Genomic DNA, 21,200 nt, shown 5'->3' on the forward strand with positions numbered 1-21,200 from the left:
TACTCTAATAACATTATATCATTTCATGGATAATATGTACCAAAGGGTGTTCCCAATCCTTCCCAGCCATCATTGTGACACTGCTGTCATTCTTGTTATTTATGCTTCTTCTAGGAGCACAAATAATTGCTATTTATAACTAAAACAAAAATTGTACGCAGTATAATATCTGTTTATATTCACTAGGATTGCTGTTCAGCCCAAGGTTTAAAGTGCTCGCCAAAATCTCTGAGTTTATTTTAGTATGCACTATTCCCCTTGCTACTGACCTGTGACCAACACTGTTCTGTTAAATCATTACTTTTTATCCTGCAAACACGGAAGCATTTGAGTGGCTCCACTCACTGAAAAGGCTCCAAGGAATGCATTAATTATTAAAGCAGTGGATATGTGCTCATTCCTCCAAGAGACCCAAGCTTAAAGATCTACTTAAAGATATTCTGAGTTTTTCAGAATGATAATTGTAATCCATAACAGCCTTCCATCCAATGACTTAGGCTGAGGTTCAACAATTGTCTGGTGATCGATCGACCGTGTGCACTCTGCTGTCTGGTGGACACAGTAAGAAGTTAGAGAAGATGGGCACGTTGGCTGCTGCTTTCTCTATACCTGTTTTAAAATCTGTCAGTGAATAAGGTATTTGTAAAGTAAGGCTACATTTAGAAGGTGAGGGCCATGTATAATTTGTACAATTTCAGATACATATTTATATATTTAGTCACAGAATATGTAACTGACATTGAAAATAACCTCTTAGTTTTATACAAAATATTTTCATGTTTAAAAGAGGTAATTTTTTGAAAGATATGATAACAAAAGTTAATTTCATGACTAGAGAAACCATCCATACATATACCATTTCCTCTAATTTCACAAGAAACCAGCCTGCTGATTCTTCATTCCCTTTAGGCAATGAAGAACTCATTATTGAGACCACCTACAGATGGCATGATTGAAATTTTGAATCTGTGCATAATCACCTCATCATTTTGATCTTTTTATACAAATCTCTAGACAATCATAGACCTTATACTGAGCAAATGCTTAGGAATTTCACTTTTAGCCTTAAATTATTTGCATTTTTGTATGTCCCACATATATCTAAAGAGTCTCTGCTAAGACTGTCTCCTCTCAAACATTCAGAACTACATTCTAAACCTCCTGTGACTAGCAGATTGTCTTACTCTATGCATCCCATGTGGTAGACTATTGGAAACTATTATATTTGGGAAATTTTGCTTTTATATAATGTGATCTTTTCATTGATGAATAATCTCAACACTTTGCAATTCACATTATCCTATATATTATTTTGTCAATTTTTATTAGTTTTAAAATCAGTGTTTCCTTTCTTGTTTATGCCTGAGAGATGAGACTATTTTTCAACAAAGGAATATAGTTTTATAATAAGTAGAATTAGTTTTATAGTACATGTTGATGCATTTATTATTCTTTTAAATAAGGAAACATTTCTTGAAAAATATTAATATTTCTACTCATTAATATTTCATTTATTACAAGTAGAATTACAAAATTTTGGTTGCAAACTTTAAAAAGATTAGCAATCAACCCAATAGAATTTTGTCATGAAATACCCCTTGTTGATAATAAAGATTATAATGTGCACACAGTTTACATTATAAATTTATCTATATTCAATTAAAATAAGGCACCATTTACTATAATAGTCAAGCCAATGACATATTTTGCAATAATTGCTAATGTAAAATAATAAAATTAATGACTAAAAACAGGCTCAAATTCAAATATGTGATTATTTTTGCTTTAAACTCCATTAAAATAACAAGTACAATATGCTGAGTGCTTTTAAAGATGATCTATATAACCTCTAGAAAATGATCCCATTTGTGCTGTAATTCAAATAATCTTTAGAAAATATCCATTTTGTTTAATTGAACCTGATCATGTACCTGCATAACAGAGCTTGAAGCGAGTAAACTGGAATCAAGAAATATACGTATGTACATATATCTATATGCATTAATAAAGGATTGTATATGGTGTCCCAAACCTGTTTGCAAGAACAACGATGAATTTATTAATGGTAGAAAAATTTAGGCATTTTATTTTAAAAATTCCAAGACAAACATAGCCAAAATGGGAGAAGAAAAAGGGGAGTAGTAATATTTATTGTGAGCTTCCATCCTGTTTAATTATAAAATAGACTGATTTCTGCATTAACATATTTAATGCTCAAATCACTTTGTTTAGCCTAGTGTTATCTAAGCTATAGACTATGTAAAGGTATAGAAAATTCACATCTTGGTCTGGCTTTAGGAAGGAAAATTGACACTACAGTTATTGGTGAGAAAGTGTACTAATAGTTACTTTTAAAACAAAATATTTTTAAATATTGCTTTAGATGATGTTAACCATGAGAGGGAGCAAGTGTAACTAATATCACTGTGTGTAAATTTAAGTGTCTCTTTGTTGATGTCCAAGCATTTTTAATGTATGTTCCCTTTTGTGTTTCCTATTCTGTTCTTATTTCTCCTCTTATCTCAGATATGATGTATTTGAGATTCAATACAATTGAGCAAGTAAGAGTTGACTAAAATCCCGTGTTGTGTTAACATTTATTCCAGTAAGCAATGCTTGAATTTTATCACTGTGCATTGTAAATCATAGTTATCTGTATTTCTCAGACTTTCATCACTGTGACAAAATTCCTAACATAAACAAGTTAAAGGAGGAAAGATTACTTTGGCTCATGGTTTCAGAAATTTCAACACATAGTCCTTGTCATTACTTACGGGCCCACGGTGAAGAAGAATATCAAGGCAGCGAGATGTGGTATAGCAAAACAGCTCACCTTGTGGTGGGCAGGAGGCAAAGAGAGCAGAAAGGTCAGGGACAAGACATGGTCCCTAAGGGAATTTCCCCAATGACCTACTTCCTTCAGCTAGATATCTTCTGTATGCTTCCAGAACCTCTCAAAATAATACTACCATCTTGGGACTAAGTCTTAAATACTTGAATCTTTTTAGGTGGTACTTTATGTCCAAATCATAACAATATCTATGTACTGTGATACAGTCATACAATGTAATACTTTTCAGCAATAAAAAGAGGAAGAAAGTGATGTGTAACCCTCACAGTTTAACCTATTTCATTTTAATTTACACAACAAAAACAGTCGATTTTTTTTTAAAAAGTGATGAAAAGAAGATAGTTTTTTATTGGGAATATCAAATGAAAAACATAGAACTTGTAGTCGCTGTTTTGTATATAGTCCAAGGTATTAGGGCTGTCTAACTTGGTTGTTCCTCAGAATGGAAACCATTGGCAATGAACGAAATAGTAGCATCAAGATCACATAATAAAGCGAGAGCACACAAGGGAGGGGTGAGGATAGGTAAAACACCTAAAAAACTAGATAGCATTTGTTGCCCTCAATGCAGAGAAACTAAAGCAGATACTTTAAAGCAACTGAGGCCAATAGGAAAAGGGGACCAGGAATTAGAGAAAAGGTGAGATCAAAAAGAATTAACCTAGAAGGTAACACACACACACAGGAAATCAATGTGAGTCAATGCCCTGTATAGCCATCCTTATCTCAACCAGCAAAACCCCTTGTTCCTTCCTATTATTGCCTATACTCTCTCTTCAACAAAATTAGAGATAAGGGCAAAATAAGTTCTGCCTGGTAACGAGGGGTAAGGGAGAGTAAGGGAGGGAGCGGGGGTGTGGGGAAGGGGGGAGAAATGACCCAAATGTATGCACATATGAATAAAATAAAATTTAAATAAAATACAATAATTAACTGTTACTGATTACAAATTTTCATTTAAATAGTTTTTTCTTGAAAAGTCAAGAATGTTGATTAAGTATTAAAACATTATGGAAAATGAGAAGATAGGCTTCTCACCAGTACCACTTACTTCCTTGAATACAGCTTAGCTTTGCACAGTGCCCTCAGCAATTCATTGCCTGTATATCCATTTCTGTTTACTGGTGCATGTCTGGTTAAGAAAAAAATTTTAAAGCTAAAGTTAAAAAATCATTATATTTTGTTATTTAAAAACTTTGGAAACTAGAAGTTCACAGTACCTTCAATGAAAATAATTTTACAGACTAATATTCTGATAAGCAAAAAAACCTACCCCTGGTGCATTATTGAGGTTAAACTCATAATATTTATATAAAATTTTGATTACACTGCCAATAGTTTTCTTTTTTCAAACAGTTGGTGGGTGCTGCACAGTAGTATTCTTTGACAATTTCCTCCTAGAATGGTTGACATCTACTTTGACAACCTTTCTGCAGCCAAGTTTAGATAATCAAAAATAAAATGCCTGAGACTTAAATCATGCAACAAATTATAAGTTGGGTTACCTTAACAACTACATTTCTACTTTCATGTCACTAAAAATTATGCAGTGCCCTAGGGAAATAATTACTATCCAGAAAACTAAATCATAAAGTTACCAATGGCACTATTAGCAATGGCAGAATGGCTGACCCGAATCTCACTTGCTCTCTTTCCCACTTTATCCTTATTTTAGATAATCATAGCAAGAAATGCATAAGAATGAAAATAGAGAATAAAGAACATAAATAAGACATCTGAATAATTACAAAACTGACTATAATGAAATTTTTGTTTAGGTTTTCCTGCCTCTGAGATATTAGTGAACCTAGAAGGATTAATCATTTTTTTTGCAACCTGCTTAGCTCAGTAACTTTCATATTAGAGTTGTGATATCTTTGATATCATTGCCTTATTGTGTCCATTATTCTTATGAGATTAATTGATTTACCCCTTTGTCCTATTTGTGCAGGTAGTACCACTCCTCTTGCCAAAAAAACAGTCAAATCACATTTGGTTTTGTGATGAGCTATTTGACTATGGAAGACTAAATGAAGAAGCAAGAACTTCAAAATTTGGAGTTTGGAATGATTTTCCATTTTACTGGCCCAGTCCAGTTTTCTTTACCTGAGTCACTGCAAAAACACCCCCAACCCAAGAAAACTTGGTATCCTAATGTCATACCTTAGGACTAATCTGTTATAAGTAGTAGGAAGTAGTAGGAAGAAAATATGTGATTCATATTCATCTTTATCATTCACTTACTTCAAGTCTAGAGGTCTATTCACCCTATCTATTATTTTTCCTAAAGATTAAAATTTGTTTCTAAAAATTTTATTTAAAAGAACTTTACTTAAAATTGTTATGGGGATTTTCTTGTGACTTGACCCCATGCTTTTGATAAATTGAGATGTGTTAGCCACTTTTCTTAAGTACCACTTCTGTCATTTAGCCTCACAAATATAGTCCAACTTGATATAGTTTGCTTGACATCATAAGAAGCATTATAAATGAGTAGCGGTGAAATGTGTAGGGTCAGATACACGATACTTGTATCACTATTTAATGTTGTGTAGCATAAATCATGAACTGTGAGCATAAGTTCTCAGCCATGTTCCTTCCTCCTTTCAGATGTAACCCACGCTGTGACTCTGTCCCTTACTGAATGGACACTGTGGTCTTCAGGTAAAGTCAGCCTTCACAGGGCCCCTCCCCAGAGTTTTGCCTTCTGTTGTAGAGGAATCATTAGTCGTGGACTTCTACAATAAGGTCGCATTTACTATGCAGCTTACACAGTCTAACAGATTGGTTCATGTTCATATTTTGTTCTCTAGCAATCAACCAAAAGAGAGCAAACTCCACTGTGTAGACTGGAATCCTGACTCATCCACTTGCTGTGTTACCCTATGTAATGTGTTTATAGATTTTTAAATCTCAATACCACCACCCAAAAAACACCAATATATATTTTACTGTGACAAAGAGAAATTCTAACTTCCGCAATTTCTAATAGTCCATTGATTTTTTTTTCTGAAATCTATTGCATATGTATGTGATCTTTTTTATACAAGTCTTCTCATGGTGACTTCTTTCTTATAGGGAAAAAAACATATGTATAAATATGGATGAGTTTCTATATAAATATATGAATATTCATTTATATAAACATAGGCATATATTTATGTGTAAATAAATGTATAAATGCATATATACATGATTATTCATTGGAATTTCAAATTTGGCTTGCACAAGATTTCTAATAAGAAGGTAGATACTATTTATTATAATCCTTACTCAATCAATGATATATATGTGGCCTTCAGCTCACCATGACAAGCTCATGCTTCCAGCTTCCATTATCACCTCAACCATGTGCTGTCCCTAAGTGAGAGAACAGAAAATAAATTACAAATTTGGGCAAGATGGGAGAATTGTGTTTTTATAGCTTTGCAAAGAACAGTATATATTATCTACCCTTGAAAGGACTGGATCTAAGCATGTCACTTTTGTCAGTTTTGCAAATTTCATGGATGACAGAACAATATCCACTATAATCTACTTATATGGATATGGTTTCTTATTCTTGTTAACAAAGGAGCTTAAGCTGAATAATTCAATAGGTTCTATTAAAATTTCAATACTGAAATGTTGTTACCAGTTATTTGGGGAGTATCATTGAAGGGTATCTTTTCCTTGTTCCTTCCTTTCTCTACTTCTCCATGTCTGTCAGGTCAGTGTCCTTCTCTGCTACATGCTCTTTCTTTCTTACTTGCCTCAGTTACAAGGCAGTGGATCCTGCTGACCTTGGATTGAAATCTCTGAAACTGTGAGGCCAACATATATCTTTCATCCTATAAGTTATTATTCTCAGCTATTTTGTCACAGAACCAAGAACTTATTAACACAATTATTTTGTTGATTTCAAACAATACATAATTCCTAAGGGAGTACCATTCATCAGCTCACTCAATTCCTAGTAATTTGACAACATTTGAGATCATATAGTAACCACTACCTGAAATCCTCTTCTCTGGTTCTTAAAAATGCCATAGTTTCTTTTCCTCCACAAATTTTTCAATTTTGCTTGAGAGCCAGCCACACATTAGCATTTTGCTCTTCAGGAAATTCCATTTTGGCAGGTGAGGCATGTGAATAAACCCACTCAAATCCACTTAGAATAATCAACCCTTAAAAGGACTCTCTTAAATACACTTTCTACTTCTTCCCCCACTTTTGCTTCATTGCATTGCCTTAACTAAATAACAACTCCAGAAAAAAAAAATCTTCTGTCTGTCCTACATCTGTGCCCATGAAGCTGAGTGTGCCTGAAAAAGAAATTTAAGACAAAAGCCATGTTTCCTATTTAACTGTGTAACTTGAATACCAATAGAACAATTGGCACTGTTTATCTCTCAAATCCATTCACCCTCCCACTTGCCTGCTTGACTACCACATTCTTCTACAATCTTCTAAACCCATCACTACTCCATTACTCTCAATAGTTTACCTTGCTCCCTACATCTATGAAAATAATTGAAGCAATTATAGGAACATCTCCATTAAGTACAATATCAAACTCTCCACCTACCTGCCTTTTACTCTTTTCCTTAATTTGTTTTGAGCTACTAAAACAGAATAGCACACACTTTGTTATTTATAAACCATTAGGACCTATTTCTCATGGTTCTTGGTGTTTATGTTGTCCAAAATAAAATGGCAGTGGCCAATTTATTCTGTTGTCCCATTACAGAAGGAAGAAACCTTGTGACCCTTGACCTTTGTGCATTGAGAGAGAACAAGCATACAAAGAGTGTAAGCTAAATTTATTTTATGAAGAAATTACTCCCATAATAAGGACATTAATTCCCCACAAGGGCAAAGCTCCCATTGCCAAATCACCAGTTGATGCTGTCATAAGCTATATTAAAGTTCTACCAGAGTTTCAGAGGTGATATTTGAACCTTAGCACTCACTATATTGTGACCTTTCTTGTTCGTATGTATGGGCATCATTCTTGCTTGTGCATAAGTTCATTCTTACCATGCCAACTCAAGATACTTCTCAACTTCTTTTCCCCTTTTCTACCTTCCTCATTTTCCCTTTTCTATTTAATCATATCAGTCAGCACATAGCATTTCATATTCTACTTTTTTATGAAAAATAATGCTTTTATTTCACTTTCATTCTTCCTGTGTTCTTTATTACTTTATTTGCTCTCACTTTCAGCAAAACTCTTAATGAATGACCTCTGTCTCAACCTTTATTCCTACTTCTCACTTAAATCTTTTCTTGGTATTTTCCTAAGCTTTTCTGCAGTCTTTCATATAATTATGAATGATGAAATCTCAGATTTTATCATTTTTGCATCATTAGTGAGTAGCATTTAATGTGATGAACATCCTATAACCCCAGAAATTTACTTGGCTTTCAGGGAATTGCTGTTGGTTTGCATTCTAACACTCTCTTCATCCCACAGTCCTATACATTATTGAAAATAATTGAAGGAGACCAACACCCTTTATGTTCAGTGAGCAATGCCAACCGAGTAAGGTGATAACAGAAGCCAGAAGAATAACTTTGGTTCATACTAAATTCTTATACATCATTTTAGTTTATTTATCTTCTTCTCCCAGAAGTTTTAATGTTAGAGGGCTTGGCCTCTACACTTCTCTATCTGCAGTCACTGCTGGAGGTTTCAACCAGATACTTATCTTGACAGGCTGTACTATAGGGAATTTCAGATCTGATATTCCACTTGGAGATCTAGAAGACATTTCAAACTCCACATGTCAACTTGATGTATCTCTCTCCAAATCCTCACAATCTTCTATACCTAAAATAATGATAATTACATCCTTATGGACAAAATGCTTGCAATCTTACTTAACTCCTCTTTCCCATACTCTTATCTTATCCATCAGGGAATCCATTGGTCCTAAGAAGCAAATCCAGTATCTGATCCCTTTACCCTTTCGAAACAAATACTCCCTTGGTCTGACTCACCCTTACTTCTGGTCTAGATTATTTCAGAGACTTCCTACTATTTTCTCTACTTCTATCTTTGTCTCCATAGACCTTACTCTTAATAGATCAACTATTAATATCTATTTAGATCATATTAATAAATAATTAATAAATTAGTGTGATCCTATTACTAACTAACCTAGATCATATGAATCTCTATCCAAATTCCTCCAATGGATCTATATTTTTCATAGAACTAAATCCAAATGTTTCATAATGATATAGAAGAATCTACACTATCTAGTCCCTTGTGAGCTATGTCTTTTTTCATTCTAGTGCAGCCATTATGGCCTCTTTGATGTTCTTTTAACGCTCCAACCACTCTGTTGACACATAACATTCGTACTGGATGTTCCCACAGATAGGAGCATCTCTCCTCCATATTATATACATATGACTATTTTCAACTTTTCTTTGCTCAAATATTGCCTTCTCAATGTGTCTTACTCTATATAAATCTATGAATTGTCTTTCTTGTATTTTGCCTCTATTTTATTTTCCCAAAAATATTTATCTCAATTCAATTTAATTTTTAATCTTTTTACTTAAGAATTTTGCTTTTTATTTCCTGTCTCCTCTCAGTAGAATATAAGCTCCACGTACACAGGAATCTTTGCCAGTTTTATTCTACAAAATATTCCCAACACATAAAGGGGTAACTGATATTATTAAGTGCTCAGAACTATATCTTTAATTGTCTAGTTAATTCATTACAGCATTACTTCTTCTTCATTTTAGACTAAATTGTAATTTCTTAAAACACAAGGTTTCATAATTAGATCAGCAATGCAATTTCAAGAAAGTTTACTTTTGAAGGATTATCCCTTCTAGCAATGAAATATAACAAAGAATGCAAAATAGACCTCCTACTGGAGTATCTAATTCCAAGCTCTTGTGCTATTGTGAGACTGAGGTAGTAGAAATCATGGGGTGAATGGATTGTTGACTCACTGTAGTGAAAATGATACTGTATGAGCATCTTATGCTGAGGGACATAAGCAACCTAACTTGTAACACAGGTCAATTTTATGCTCTTGCATATTTAGACTAAGTTACTACAAATAATTGACTTCCCAACCTGGACAAGACATTTACTCCTCACAGTTTCAAAAGAGTGCCATGTTTATTATCTCATGACTCTTTTTATGTGCTTTCTGGCAGACCCTGGCATAAAGCTCTGTCTTTTCTCTTCCAGGAAATAAAGTCATGTCGAAGATAAGACTGTAACTGAAGATGCAGGGTGTAGTTATGATTGAGAAGGTGTGCTGAATATTCATGTGACATTTTATCTCCTACACAGTCCTTCTGCTCTCCCTCACCACCAATTTTCCAAAAGCTTTTCTCCCCATCATCTCTGTCAGTCCCAAGTATTGCTAGGGGTTTAGTTCATGCCTATAGTCTACAGTTATATCACGTAAGTAATCATTTTCTGGATAAGCATAATTGGATATTGACAGGCCCATTTATACTTTTCAAACACAAAAATTAATTAATTAAGAGAAAAACATGGTTTTTATTTATATGGTGTTTGGGTTCTAGCCTAGGGCCACACGTATATTAGACAAGCCCTCTACCACTGAACTACATCTCCCAAAGCCCTTGAATAATGTTAGAGAAACACTTAGCTCTGCATGATTGTATTTCTGTGTTGAAATTCTCTAGTGCTGTACAGATGCCCCAGCCTGAGTCTCAGCATGCATACTAGTAGCTCAACTGATAACTTCAAATCCTCATAAGAAGTGAATTAATCAATATCCCCCAAATAAATAAATAGATCATTTATTCTAGACCATGAACCATATACTCAAGGATTAGAAAATATTTTATCACTTATTTATATGCTTACTTATTTTTGAGAATGGTTCTTGCTATGTTGCCCAAGGTGGCTTTGAACTGTCTGTATAGCCATGCTTTTTATCTCTATCTTCTTGATTCACTTCCAGAGCAATCCACTTAGAGGTATATGCCACCAAACCTGGCTCTTTTCTCCATTTTTAAGGGCAATAATGGGAAAGCCTTTCCTAGTAAAGCCTTTCTCATAAATGATAAGCCACTTTTGGATGATATTAGATAACAAATTCACTTCTACATAACCTATGTCTATAAGACTTATGTAGACTAAATGCCAACAAAGTCAGTTCATCACTGACTTTCTGAATATTTTACATTTTTATTCATATATGGTAAAACATGTTTTAGTAATCAGGCTGCATCCTCTGAGACATTTTTAAATAATTGCTATCTCAAAGGTTTCATGCAAAGCAAGAAAAGAGAAGTGTGCTGATTTGACACTTTAATAATCAATAATGAGGTTTAGGACTAAAAAGAAATCAATCGGCTGTACATTTTATCTACAGTCCCATTAATGTAATAGCATGTGACATTTTTATTAACCTAAGAGTCTCACTTGTTTATTTTATTGTTCTTCAGAATGACTGCTTTCTGATTATTGGTGATTTGTCCTATATATTTACATAATTAAGCACACTGTCTCACAGCTTTTCCTCACAAGTGAACTAAAGAATTTATCCTTTATGCTCCTTGTTTTTGATAAGGTAAGACAAGAACTTAAAACCTATTAAAAGCATCTGAAGATGATAAATGTCTCTTTATTCAGTGGCCAATTCCTAGAGACAGAGTCTGAATTATTTCATCTTGAAATATGTAATACAGTGAGGCCCTGAGTTCAAAACCCAGTGCCGCTAAAACAATAAAATAAAATAAGTAAAGAATTTCAATATTTAAAAGAACATAAAACAGACAGTAATGGAAGGCATTTTCATATATACAGTGTTAACTACTTGCTTTAGGAAATAACATCTGTTGAAAATACTTTTATTATAAAAATAACTCTTTGAGATAAAATTGCTAATTAATTTATTGATGCTATAATATTACAGGACAGCTTATGTTATTCTAGGTTAAAAATACAATCTAATATCAAAATAAATACGTTAATTTTATTAATATACTAATTCTGCAAGATAAAAATCATTGCTGAACTTATATAGAGCAAACAAATAATTCAGATTCTTTTCTAATCGTGCAGCAAGGAAGTCTTAAATGGCATACATACAATAATAATCAAAGGAACTTATAAACTGATTTTCTGATCATTGTGCTTGGAGTTCTGTTAATTTGATAGCTTCAGGATTGGATAAGTCAACACAATTTCATTACCTTTCAGCATGCTAACTGAATCTGTGTTGAGCTTACAAAGAGTAACTGAAAACTTGGTAAAACAAAGATTTTGCAGCCATATTTGGATGTCTCATCTCACTTCATGGATCATCCTTATCGCTCTTGACAAAGGTCAGTGGAGGTTCTGCAAGTGCATGGAAGTTGCTAGTTTTCATAAGCTGTCATTTTAGCTATTGGACTCATTTCATCATAACCCATATTTTCCATGATCAGCTTTAACTTTTCCTTGTAGTGTGAATCCTGAACGCATATCTTCTGTATAAAAAAAAAAATACCTCCTAGGCAATTTGTTATTCATGAATTTGATCTCCATTTCTACCAAATTAAGTTGCTTTTAACTTCTGGGTATCTGGAACAGCTAGAATGTTCTGTTAGCTCTTTCCTTTACTCTATGTTTTCAGCTGGGAAGGAAGTGGTGAATCATTCGTGATTCTTCTCCCTCTTGCACCTCTATATTCTAATTTTTGAAGACTGCATTGCTATATCCTAAGAATATTTTAAAGCAAGTTTTCCACTTCCACTGTTGTGATTCTAACTGCTTCTTCTGGGGTTCTGACTTTGGTAGTTTCTTCTTGACACTGATCTGTAGGGTAGGGGGAGTGAACTTATAAAAATGGATTTTGCATTTGGCTCCAGGAAGCTTTTCAATATTCTGCACCCTCACTCACCACTGTAACCTAGTGATGCATCTGCCCACAATGTCTTTAAGTTAATGTGAAATATTATAACATATCTTTTAGTTTCTCATGCTTTATGAGAAAATTTAGTATGATCTGTGTGGAAGAACATATTAATCAGATTTATATTGTTTAAAACATTTCAGCAGCAAATGTCTCACAGATCTTCAAATTCTATTCTTTTTGAGTTGCAATGGAGAAAAAGAACTCCATCGGAGATGCTTGGTGAAGATGACTAAATCTCTTACTGTGATACTATTTCAAACATTTGTTGAATAGCTGCCCTTCTAACCATCTTCAGGGCTCATTTCAGAAACCTTAGTCCCTCCAGAAAGTGCCTCCTGCATATGCAAGAGAATTTGTTGGTGACAAAGAACTCTGTACTCACTTCTGTTCCCACCTCCTCTCTCTTTCCTCCCTCACATACCATTGCTTCACTGTTTCAGAAGGAGTCTTGAAGCTCCTATTCATCCATTACGAGACAACTGCACCCAAAATCATTGTTACAGTCATACTATTTCATAAATTCACTTTTGTAATATGCATCTTCTGTCTGAGTTGGAAAATCTTCCCCACCTCCATTTGTCTTAATGTTGAAATCCTGACATGAATGCTGGTCTGGGGTATAGTGGAGTCTGGGGATAGTTGCTCTGAAATCAACTACCATGTGGCCTCAGTGCATTTGCTGCAAGAATACTGACTTTCTGGCGCAATTAGAATATTAGAATACATGATTTCATTGTGAAATGTGAACTATACCAAAAGTATATTACATTATAGACGTATTAAGATATTTGAAATGTAAAGATGTATAGTTTCTAGATGTATGGAATGTATTTAGGCAGTAGCTGTATTACTCAGAAAGTTCTGCTTGACAAACTGACAAAGTCTTGATCAACTAGCAAATGTTGTATCCCAGTGAATCAAGATGAGGACAAGGACATTGAAGTGGAACATTTGTACTTGTTCAACTGATGGTGCTCCTCATACTCCTAAAAATAAGGTTCTTAGTTTCAGCTCTTAAGAATTCCTAATTTATAACTGATTTTGAATGAGAAATTTTTCTTGTGGTTTTAGTCTGGAAGTAGTCATTCCGTTTAAAAATGTAGTGTGGTTTTTGAAAGCAAAGAAGGCTGGCATTGCAGTCAGCCCTCCTGGAGGTGGTACCCAGCCTGGCACTGTGCCCAGGGAAGGCCTTGTAAGTACCTTTGGGACAGAGTCATGACTTCTATACTTCTCTACCAGAGTTTATAAACAGCACAGACAAGTACTGTTTGCAGATGCTGTTGCTGCACATACACACACACAAGAAAGAGCTTTGTTATAATTGTATAAAACCACAGAGGTACACAAAGTATCAAAACCCCCAAGGGAATAGTAAGTCATGAGGATTGTCAGAAGAATGAATTTAGGTATCCTGTAAGATAAAGAATGCAGGTTTTGATAATATCTGTTGAATCAGAACCAAATTTCATGTTGCACTAGGGTCCCATTTCTAGCTTGTGAAAAACTAGTTTCCAAATTTATAGTAGGCTTTTCTCTAAAGAACAATAAAAACTAGATTTAAACATTTTAATTTTGCCTGGGAAGCATTAAAATGTGGGCTTGTCTCAGAAATTCTACATCATAAAGTTTAGGTGTATTATTTGTTACTGTGGTGAGGATTTGGCTTAATATTAAGTTTTTAGTTATGGGTTCTGTTCTTACCTTTCTTGAATTTAAATTTTATCCTGAAAATGCTTTGCATTCATATGCTATTATTTAGGTGGATCATTAAGAATAATTCCATGATATGTATTGTGTGTATGTATAGGATTAAATGAAATGTATGATATCAATCCATAATATTTAGAGGAGCTTAAATCACTAAAGTGACTTTAATGACCACAAGCTTAAATAAAATATATTACAGCAATTTGGTTATTTATTATTACATGCAACAATTAAACAAAATAAAATAAAATGAAAATTATTTTGTTATTCTTTACAAGGAATGAACAACTTTCAGATTCAAAAGGATGACATGTGATGTCATTTTCAGATCAGAAACAAATGTAGTAGAACAAGCTTGTGGTCTGAGGAGGAGGATTTAGTGAACAATACTTTAGAAGGATATGAGATCTCCTATGAGATGAATATAAAATAAAAAGACTTAGAACTAACCTCCTAGGTTGATGGTAAGTTAAGAAGACACACAAGTCTAGGGACATACACAGCTCAGAATTAGAGCATCTTTTTAGCATGTTCACAGTCTCTTACACCACACACAAGAAAAGAAAGAAAAAAGAAAAACAAACTAAAACTAAGGCCTTAAAAATGCTAAAAGAGACTGTAGGATAGAAAAGAAGAAAATAAATGGTATCAAGAGAATAGTTGCTCAATGATTTTTCATATCTGAAAATTCTATACATAAGTTAAATGACACAAGAGTCAAAAAGTGTCTGTTTGGTTTAGTATTCAGGAAAGAGTTATGTTGCATGAGCAGATGAACTCTAGGTTGTGGATTGAGGCAGAAGATGTTGGCTGATCTAGGAAATCAGTGTACAAAACAAAGTGTGTGGAGTGAATGAAACTTCCTGTTTGTTGGATTGCTGGATTGTGTTTTCACTTGATATAAATGTAAAATGAAAAGATGCCTGCCTTCCAGGTCAAATGTTAATGAACTTGGAAGTCATCAGTCCAGTCTTCACAATAATACGAAGCAGAGCAAACTAAAAATCAGCTTTTCATCTTTCGAAAGATCCATCAGAGAATAATGTTGCTGGGCAAAAGGCTGACCTCAGAATTGGAGACACAGTGGGACACCAACAATCACGCTTATCAGAAACAAAACCTCTGCAGGAAGTAAAATCTGTCAGAAAACTTAAACTGCGTTTTATGAAATTGTGAGAGTCTCAGGATGGACAAATTTGAAAGTTAAAGACTCCAAGAGGAGCTGTTTTCACCTACTTACCGTACTTATACTTTTTTGTTTTACTTCCAAAAGCCCTATGACAAATGAGGTTCTTATAGTAAAGATCATGGGGAGGAAAAAAACCCTCTTCCCTCTAGCAGAGAGAAGAAAGATATAGCTATTTTGGAATCCACACACAGCACTTTCTTTGTGTTCTTAACAATACCTAACTGTAAAGGAAATCATTTTACTAGAGTCTAACCCACTGGAGTTTTATCACAACCTAACAAACCTGTAGCACCTCTAGACATCCTTCCTCCCAGAAGTCAGGGTGTCAAGGTTGTGCTAACATCACTACTCAAGCTGAGCTCTAATCATAGGACCATGACTGTGATGTTACAGGTACTCGGATAGTGTTTCGAAAGAAGTTTCTAGAGAGATCATATACAACAGGGGAGAGAAAAAAAAAAAAAAAAAGACCCGAGAGGAAATTTCAACCTGCAACATACAGTTCCAGCAAAAGTTAAGCACAATTTTTCCAGAAAAAACAGTCTATTCAGATAAATGTGACACCTCACACAGAAAGGCAAGGTACCTCAGCTTCTTTAACCAGCATATCATATTTGGGTTTCAAAAAAAAATTATAGGGCATATCAAGTGACACAATGTATCATTTAAAAATGACAAAACAAACTTCGGAAATACACTCAGATATGGCAGAGATGTTGACACAAACTCCCCTCTTATAAAATGTCTTTGATTTCTAGTCTATGTTACCTGGTGTAGCTGTAGCTTTGTCTGGTTCTGTTGGTGTTGATTTGTACCAATTATCTCTTTCCATTTCTTACTCTAACTCTATGTATGGTATCCTTAATTTCTTCCTAAGCATCTCATATTGTTTGTGTGTTGTTTTACTGATTATACTCACTTAATGTTTCCCTGTGCTCTTGCGGTAAGATGAACTTCCTTAAAATCATCATTTTGGATTCTGTCAGGGAATTTGTACATGCCTGATTATTTGTAGTCAGAGAGTAGAGAAATGGGAATTCTTCTTCACTGTTTGTAGGAAAGCAAATTGTTACAGCCTATGAAAAGTAGTATGAAGACAACTAAAAAATATTGAAAATTGAGGTCCCATATCAGCAAAGAATTCCACTTCTGGGTATATTTCGAAAGGAAACAAAATCTGTATGCAGAAGATATGTTCCAAATTTGTTATGTGTGTGTGTTTATATACAAATATAGAAATATATATATGTGTGTGTTTGTGTATGTGCTTATACACATATAAATATACACTCAGATACACTGTGGAATACTACTCAGCCTCAATAAAGAAGGAAATCCTGTCATTTACAACAACCTGGATGACCTGGAAAACACTATATTAAAGAAAATATGCTAGTCACAAAATGACAAGTACTGCATGATTTTGCATCTATGTGGAATCCAAAAAAGTTTTACTAATAGAAATAGAGAGTAAAAGGTAATTACCAGGTTCAGGAGGGGGTGAGGAAAATGGGGTACTGCTGGTTAAAGACACAAAGTTTCATTAATACAGGAGAAAAAAATTCTGAATGTCTTTTATCCAGCCCAAAGAGTATAGTTAGTAATAATAACATGTTTTATTAATTGGAGATTGTCAAAGAGACAATTTTAGATTTTCTCACTGCAAACAAATAAGATTTTGTACTTGGGATGCTAAAGCAGGAGGATCACAAATTTGAGTCCACTCTGGGCTGCATAGTGATTTTAAGGCCAGCTTGGGTTATATATTGAGACTTTATTTCAAAAATAAATAAAATAAAATATAATAAAACAAAAAGTAAGTTTTTGAGGTATCAATATTAACTTGATTTAATCATTCCTCAATGTAATGCATATTAAAACATCCATGAAGTTGTAAACCATAAATATACACTATCTTTTATAAAATAAAAGATAAATATGATTAAATAAAATTTAAATATGATTACTTTGTATGTTTACTACTGGTTTAAAATTTAAAATACTGAGGAATATTGATCAGGAGTACACGAGCACCTTCCTTTGAGCAAATGTCAGGAAAATCAAATTTTAAACTGTGATGAAAAAGATCAAGTAATTCCAGCACATCCTGTGTGTGTATATCTGTCTCTATCTTCCATATAATTTATCATATAATATATATACATGTTTAAATACATTCATACATAGTTTAGATTTTGTTTAATTTGACAATGGTTTTTCTTGACAATTGAGAAGAAAAAAGATAGAAGGCATATAGCTATTAGTGTTTAGTTAAAGATTCTGAAAACAATTAATGCATAGTGTGAAAGGAAAACTCTTCCACACATGTAACCCAATTTTGAAAATAGTGCTTGTATGCTATTGTTTTTACCAAATAGTGACTTTATTTGTGGTGATATGAGTTGGTTCCTTCTCTAGTGCCCTCTAGGAAGATAGCCTGTGAGAAATATCAGTAAGATTAATGAAATTAGACATTTACTACTGAAACAACCAATACTAAGAACAACTAAAAAACTATTAAATTTGAAATTCTTGGTGGCCTTTTAAGTTACGTACATAATTATTTCTAGCTAACTATACCATAAAAAAATTAAAGAAATGAAAGAACCAGCAGTAGATAATATGTCAAAATTTATACCCCTTACTTGAGAGCCAGCATTTCTTTTAACAAAGACATGGAACTCTAAATTGTGATATTGCTGTATCCACACATTTCATTTCTAAAGTTTGTATTATTTATTTAATACATTCTATGCTTTTGTGCACTGATTTCTGCTCATTTTAATTTATGTTAGAATTATTTGACTTCTTAGCCTGGTCTCACACATTCTTCGAATTTCTTCTAGTCTTTAGCTAAAGGTAATATGATCTTTTAAAAAAAGTATATGTGAGTTTATGAACACTTGAATTAAGGCAAATGTAAACTGCTTCAAAACTCTGGAGGAAAATATTACCAAAGAGATACATCTGATTTATTGTTATAGAGTATCTGTTAAGTATACACATGTATTTGCTATATGACATTTTTCTGTAACATCTTTTTGTGTGGACACATATGCTGTCTTTGGATCAAGCACTTTGAGAATTCTGGGGCATTCTATTTGTTGTTTAATTCCAACACCATCAAACATGTTCTCCCTTAAGATACACCAAGCACTAGACTGTTAACAACTTGAATGCTGTCACAGTATCGGACATGCTTTCTATGTCAGCTCCTACCATGTCTTTGATCTGTTTGACCCATTTATTTGGTCTTCTCCAAGCACTATCACTTTTTCTCAGACATGTCATCATCTTGTCTCAGAAACTGTACTCTTGCATGTCCAACCATCCTTCAAATTTTAATACTATTGAAGACCAATTTCTAATGGTCATACAGTTATATAATTCAGAAAGATGCTTAATGGATATTTAATAGGCAGAGAAAGTCAGTTCCATTTGCTTACCCAAGTGCCTTAACCAACATCAAGGTCAGTACAAATAGTTAATTTTTCCATCGAAAAGTGCATAATATTGATATTTACATAATGGTCTTGTGTGTGATAATTCAGATAGGGCTGTTACCATTTACTGAAAGCTGTGTTCTTTACTGTGCTAAGAACCTTTATTTTTGTTTTCTTATTCTGTCCTTAAAATAACCTTGACATATGAGGTGCACTTCATAGGATGTACCGATAGCTGTAACAAAACAACTAAAAATAAATAGTGATTCAAATAGAATAGAAATGTGTTTGTTATTCCTGTAAAGAGACAAACATGATTCAATGCTGTGGAGAGGGAGGCTGCATAAGGTGAACTCTGGAACAAAAGTGTTTGGGGAGTGAGGCCTTTAGACTTTGTAATGAGTGGGTTTCCAGTGTACTGTGGGCTGTGATTGTCAGTTGTAGAAGAGAGTGTGAGGAGCTGGTGATAGTATTCTTGTTTGTGTTAATGATAGGTCTTTTCACTGTTGGTCTTTTCTCTTTGGTTTACTTTTAACTGACTAGAGCTCTGATTAGTACTATATGTAACTGCAAGACTAAGAAGTAGTACAATTGTGTCCACAGGATGAAGTGCAGTTGATGAACAACTGGCTGTCTCTGCCTCAGACAGAGGATTCTTTCGGTACTAAAGCAGGAGCTTTGTAACTTTAACAACCAAGATTATTCTCATGTACTCACCAAATTTCTAAGATTGGGATGTGATGACTTTCTTGACTTCCAAAGGCAGGGCTATTGAGCAATCTTCAGTGAATGTTTCAATTTTTTTTAGCTTAAACAATTCCCTATAAATAAGTTTCTGAACAAAGTATGTCATAGAAGACACACAATATGCCCAACACTGAGAGAAGCTGTAAGGACTCTTGCTGGAATGAAACAGGAGCTCCGAATATCTTTTTTAGTATCATTTGTCTCTTTCACTGTTTAATTCAATGTATTACCTGACAGGAGTCCCACTTTTGTCTACTACTATAAAATATAAGATCTTTAATAATTTTCCCTAAGAAGAAAGTTAGTGCCAAATAATCACCACTAACTATGTATTAATTTACACATTGCAAACATAGTGAAGATACAAGATAGATATTTAAAATATGTTTTCAAACTTATGTCATGGAGTGTTTCATGCATTCAAGATTCACCTCTATGGATATTTACATTTTCTGAAATAAAGTTTCAAAAATGGAAGAGTTTATGAAGAGGTTTTAAATTGCCACTAAGCTTGGTGACGACTTATGATAGTACTTCCCTAGTTTTGAGCAAGTCAACCTGTCAGTGAAAGAATCTCTCTTTTTCAATAAAACCAGGATTCTATTGAAATTTAAATATACATTTAAATTTTGACAAAAGCTTTAAGTCAGAGATCTCAAGAGTGTGATTTTCTGCAGCACCCAAAGTACCACATTACTTTTTAAAATTGACACACAAAATTGTACTTATTGTGGAGCACTTTGTGAAATTTCAATTATTATATGCATTATGTGACATATCTGTCTCCTCAAACATTTACCATATTTATATAATAACAACATTCCAAACCCTTTCTTTTTGCTCTTGACAGAAACAATTTATACTTTCTTTCATATCAATTGGTTACAGTTAGGAACTGAAATATTTTATCATGGAAAAATGTTTTAAAAAACTGTCCCTTTTAGGTGACTTAAACAAGTATTAGCACAACCTTTTGGGAATAAATTATAAATTTTGAAAATGCACAAAATAAACATGCACTTATATGTGTTGGTCAATCCTTTGCTGTCATTTCTTCTTAAAATGATAAATTTTGGGTTTATCCTTGTGTATACATGCATGTGCGTGCATATGTACACACACATCTACACAGACATATGTGTATATATACCTATATGCGTATACATACTACTTAATTTTCACTCCTCTCTAAAACACTGCCTGCAATGAAACAATATTATGTGTGCCATAAAATCACATACATTTTAAAGAAAAATAAATTAGTGCTTTCATGCTGCTATTCTAACCAGTTTACCCATTGTTATATGTATAAATAAAATAATGTGATAATTAAATGACAGCTGACCCTCCTTGTATCAAGGTTGTAATGAAACATA

General features: G+C 33.6%; 1 long non-coding RNA gene across 2 annotated transcripts; it reads left to right on the forward strand.

The window, feature by feature from the left end:
* The first annotated feature begins 397 nt into the window (after window positions 1-397).
* Window positions 398-17,450, forward strand: LOC141414125 (uncharacterized). Of its 2 annotated transcripts, none has more exons than XR_012439215.1 (6): window positions 398-666; window positions 5,462-5,515; window positions 7,581-7,642; window positions 10,050-10,114; window positions 12,042-12,166; window positions 15,380-17,450. It is a non-coding gene; the product is annotated as an uncharacterized lncRNA (long non-coding RNA). The 2 variants fall into 2 exon arrangements; XR_012439214.1 differs by having other exon boundaries at window positions 398-636.
* The last annotated feature ends 3,750 nt before the right edge of the window (window positions 17,451-21,200 follow it).

This window comes from Castor canadensis, chromosome 11 (assembly GCF_047511655.1).
Source record: "Castor canadensis chromosome 11, mCasCan1.hap1v2, whole genome shotgun sequence".
Taxonomy (NCBI): Eukaryota; Metazoa; Chordata; class Mammalia; order Rodentia; family Castoridae; genus Castor; species Castor canadensis.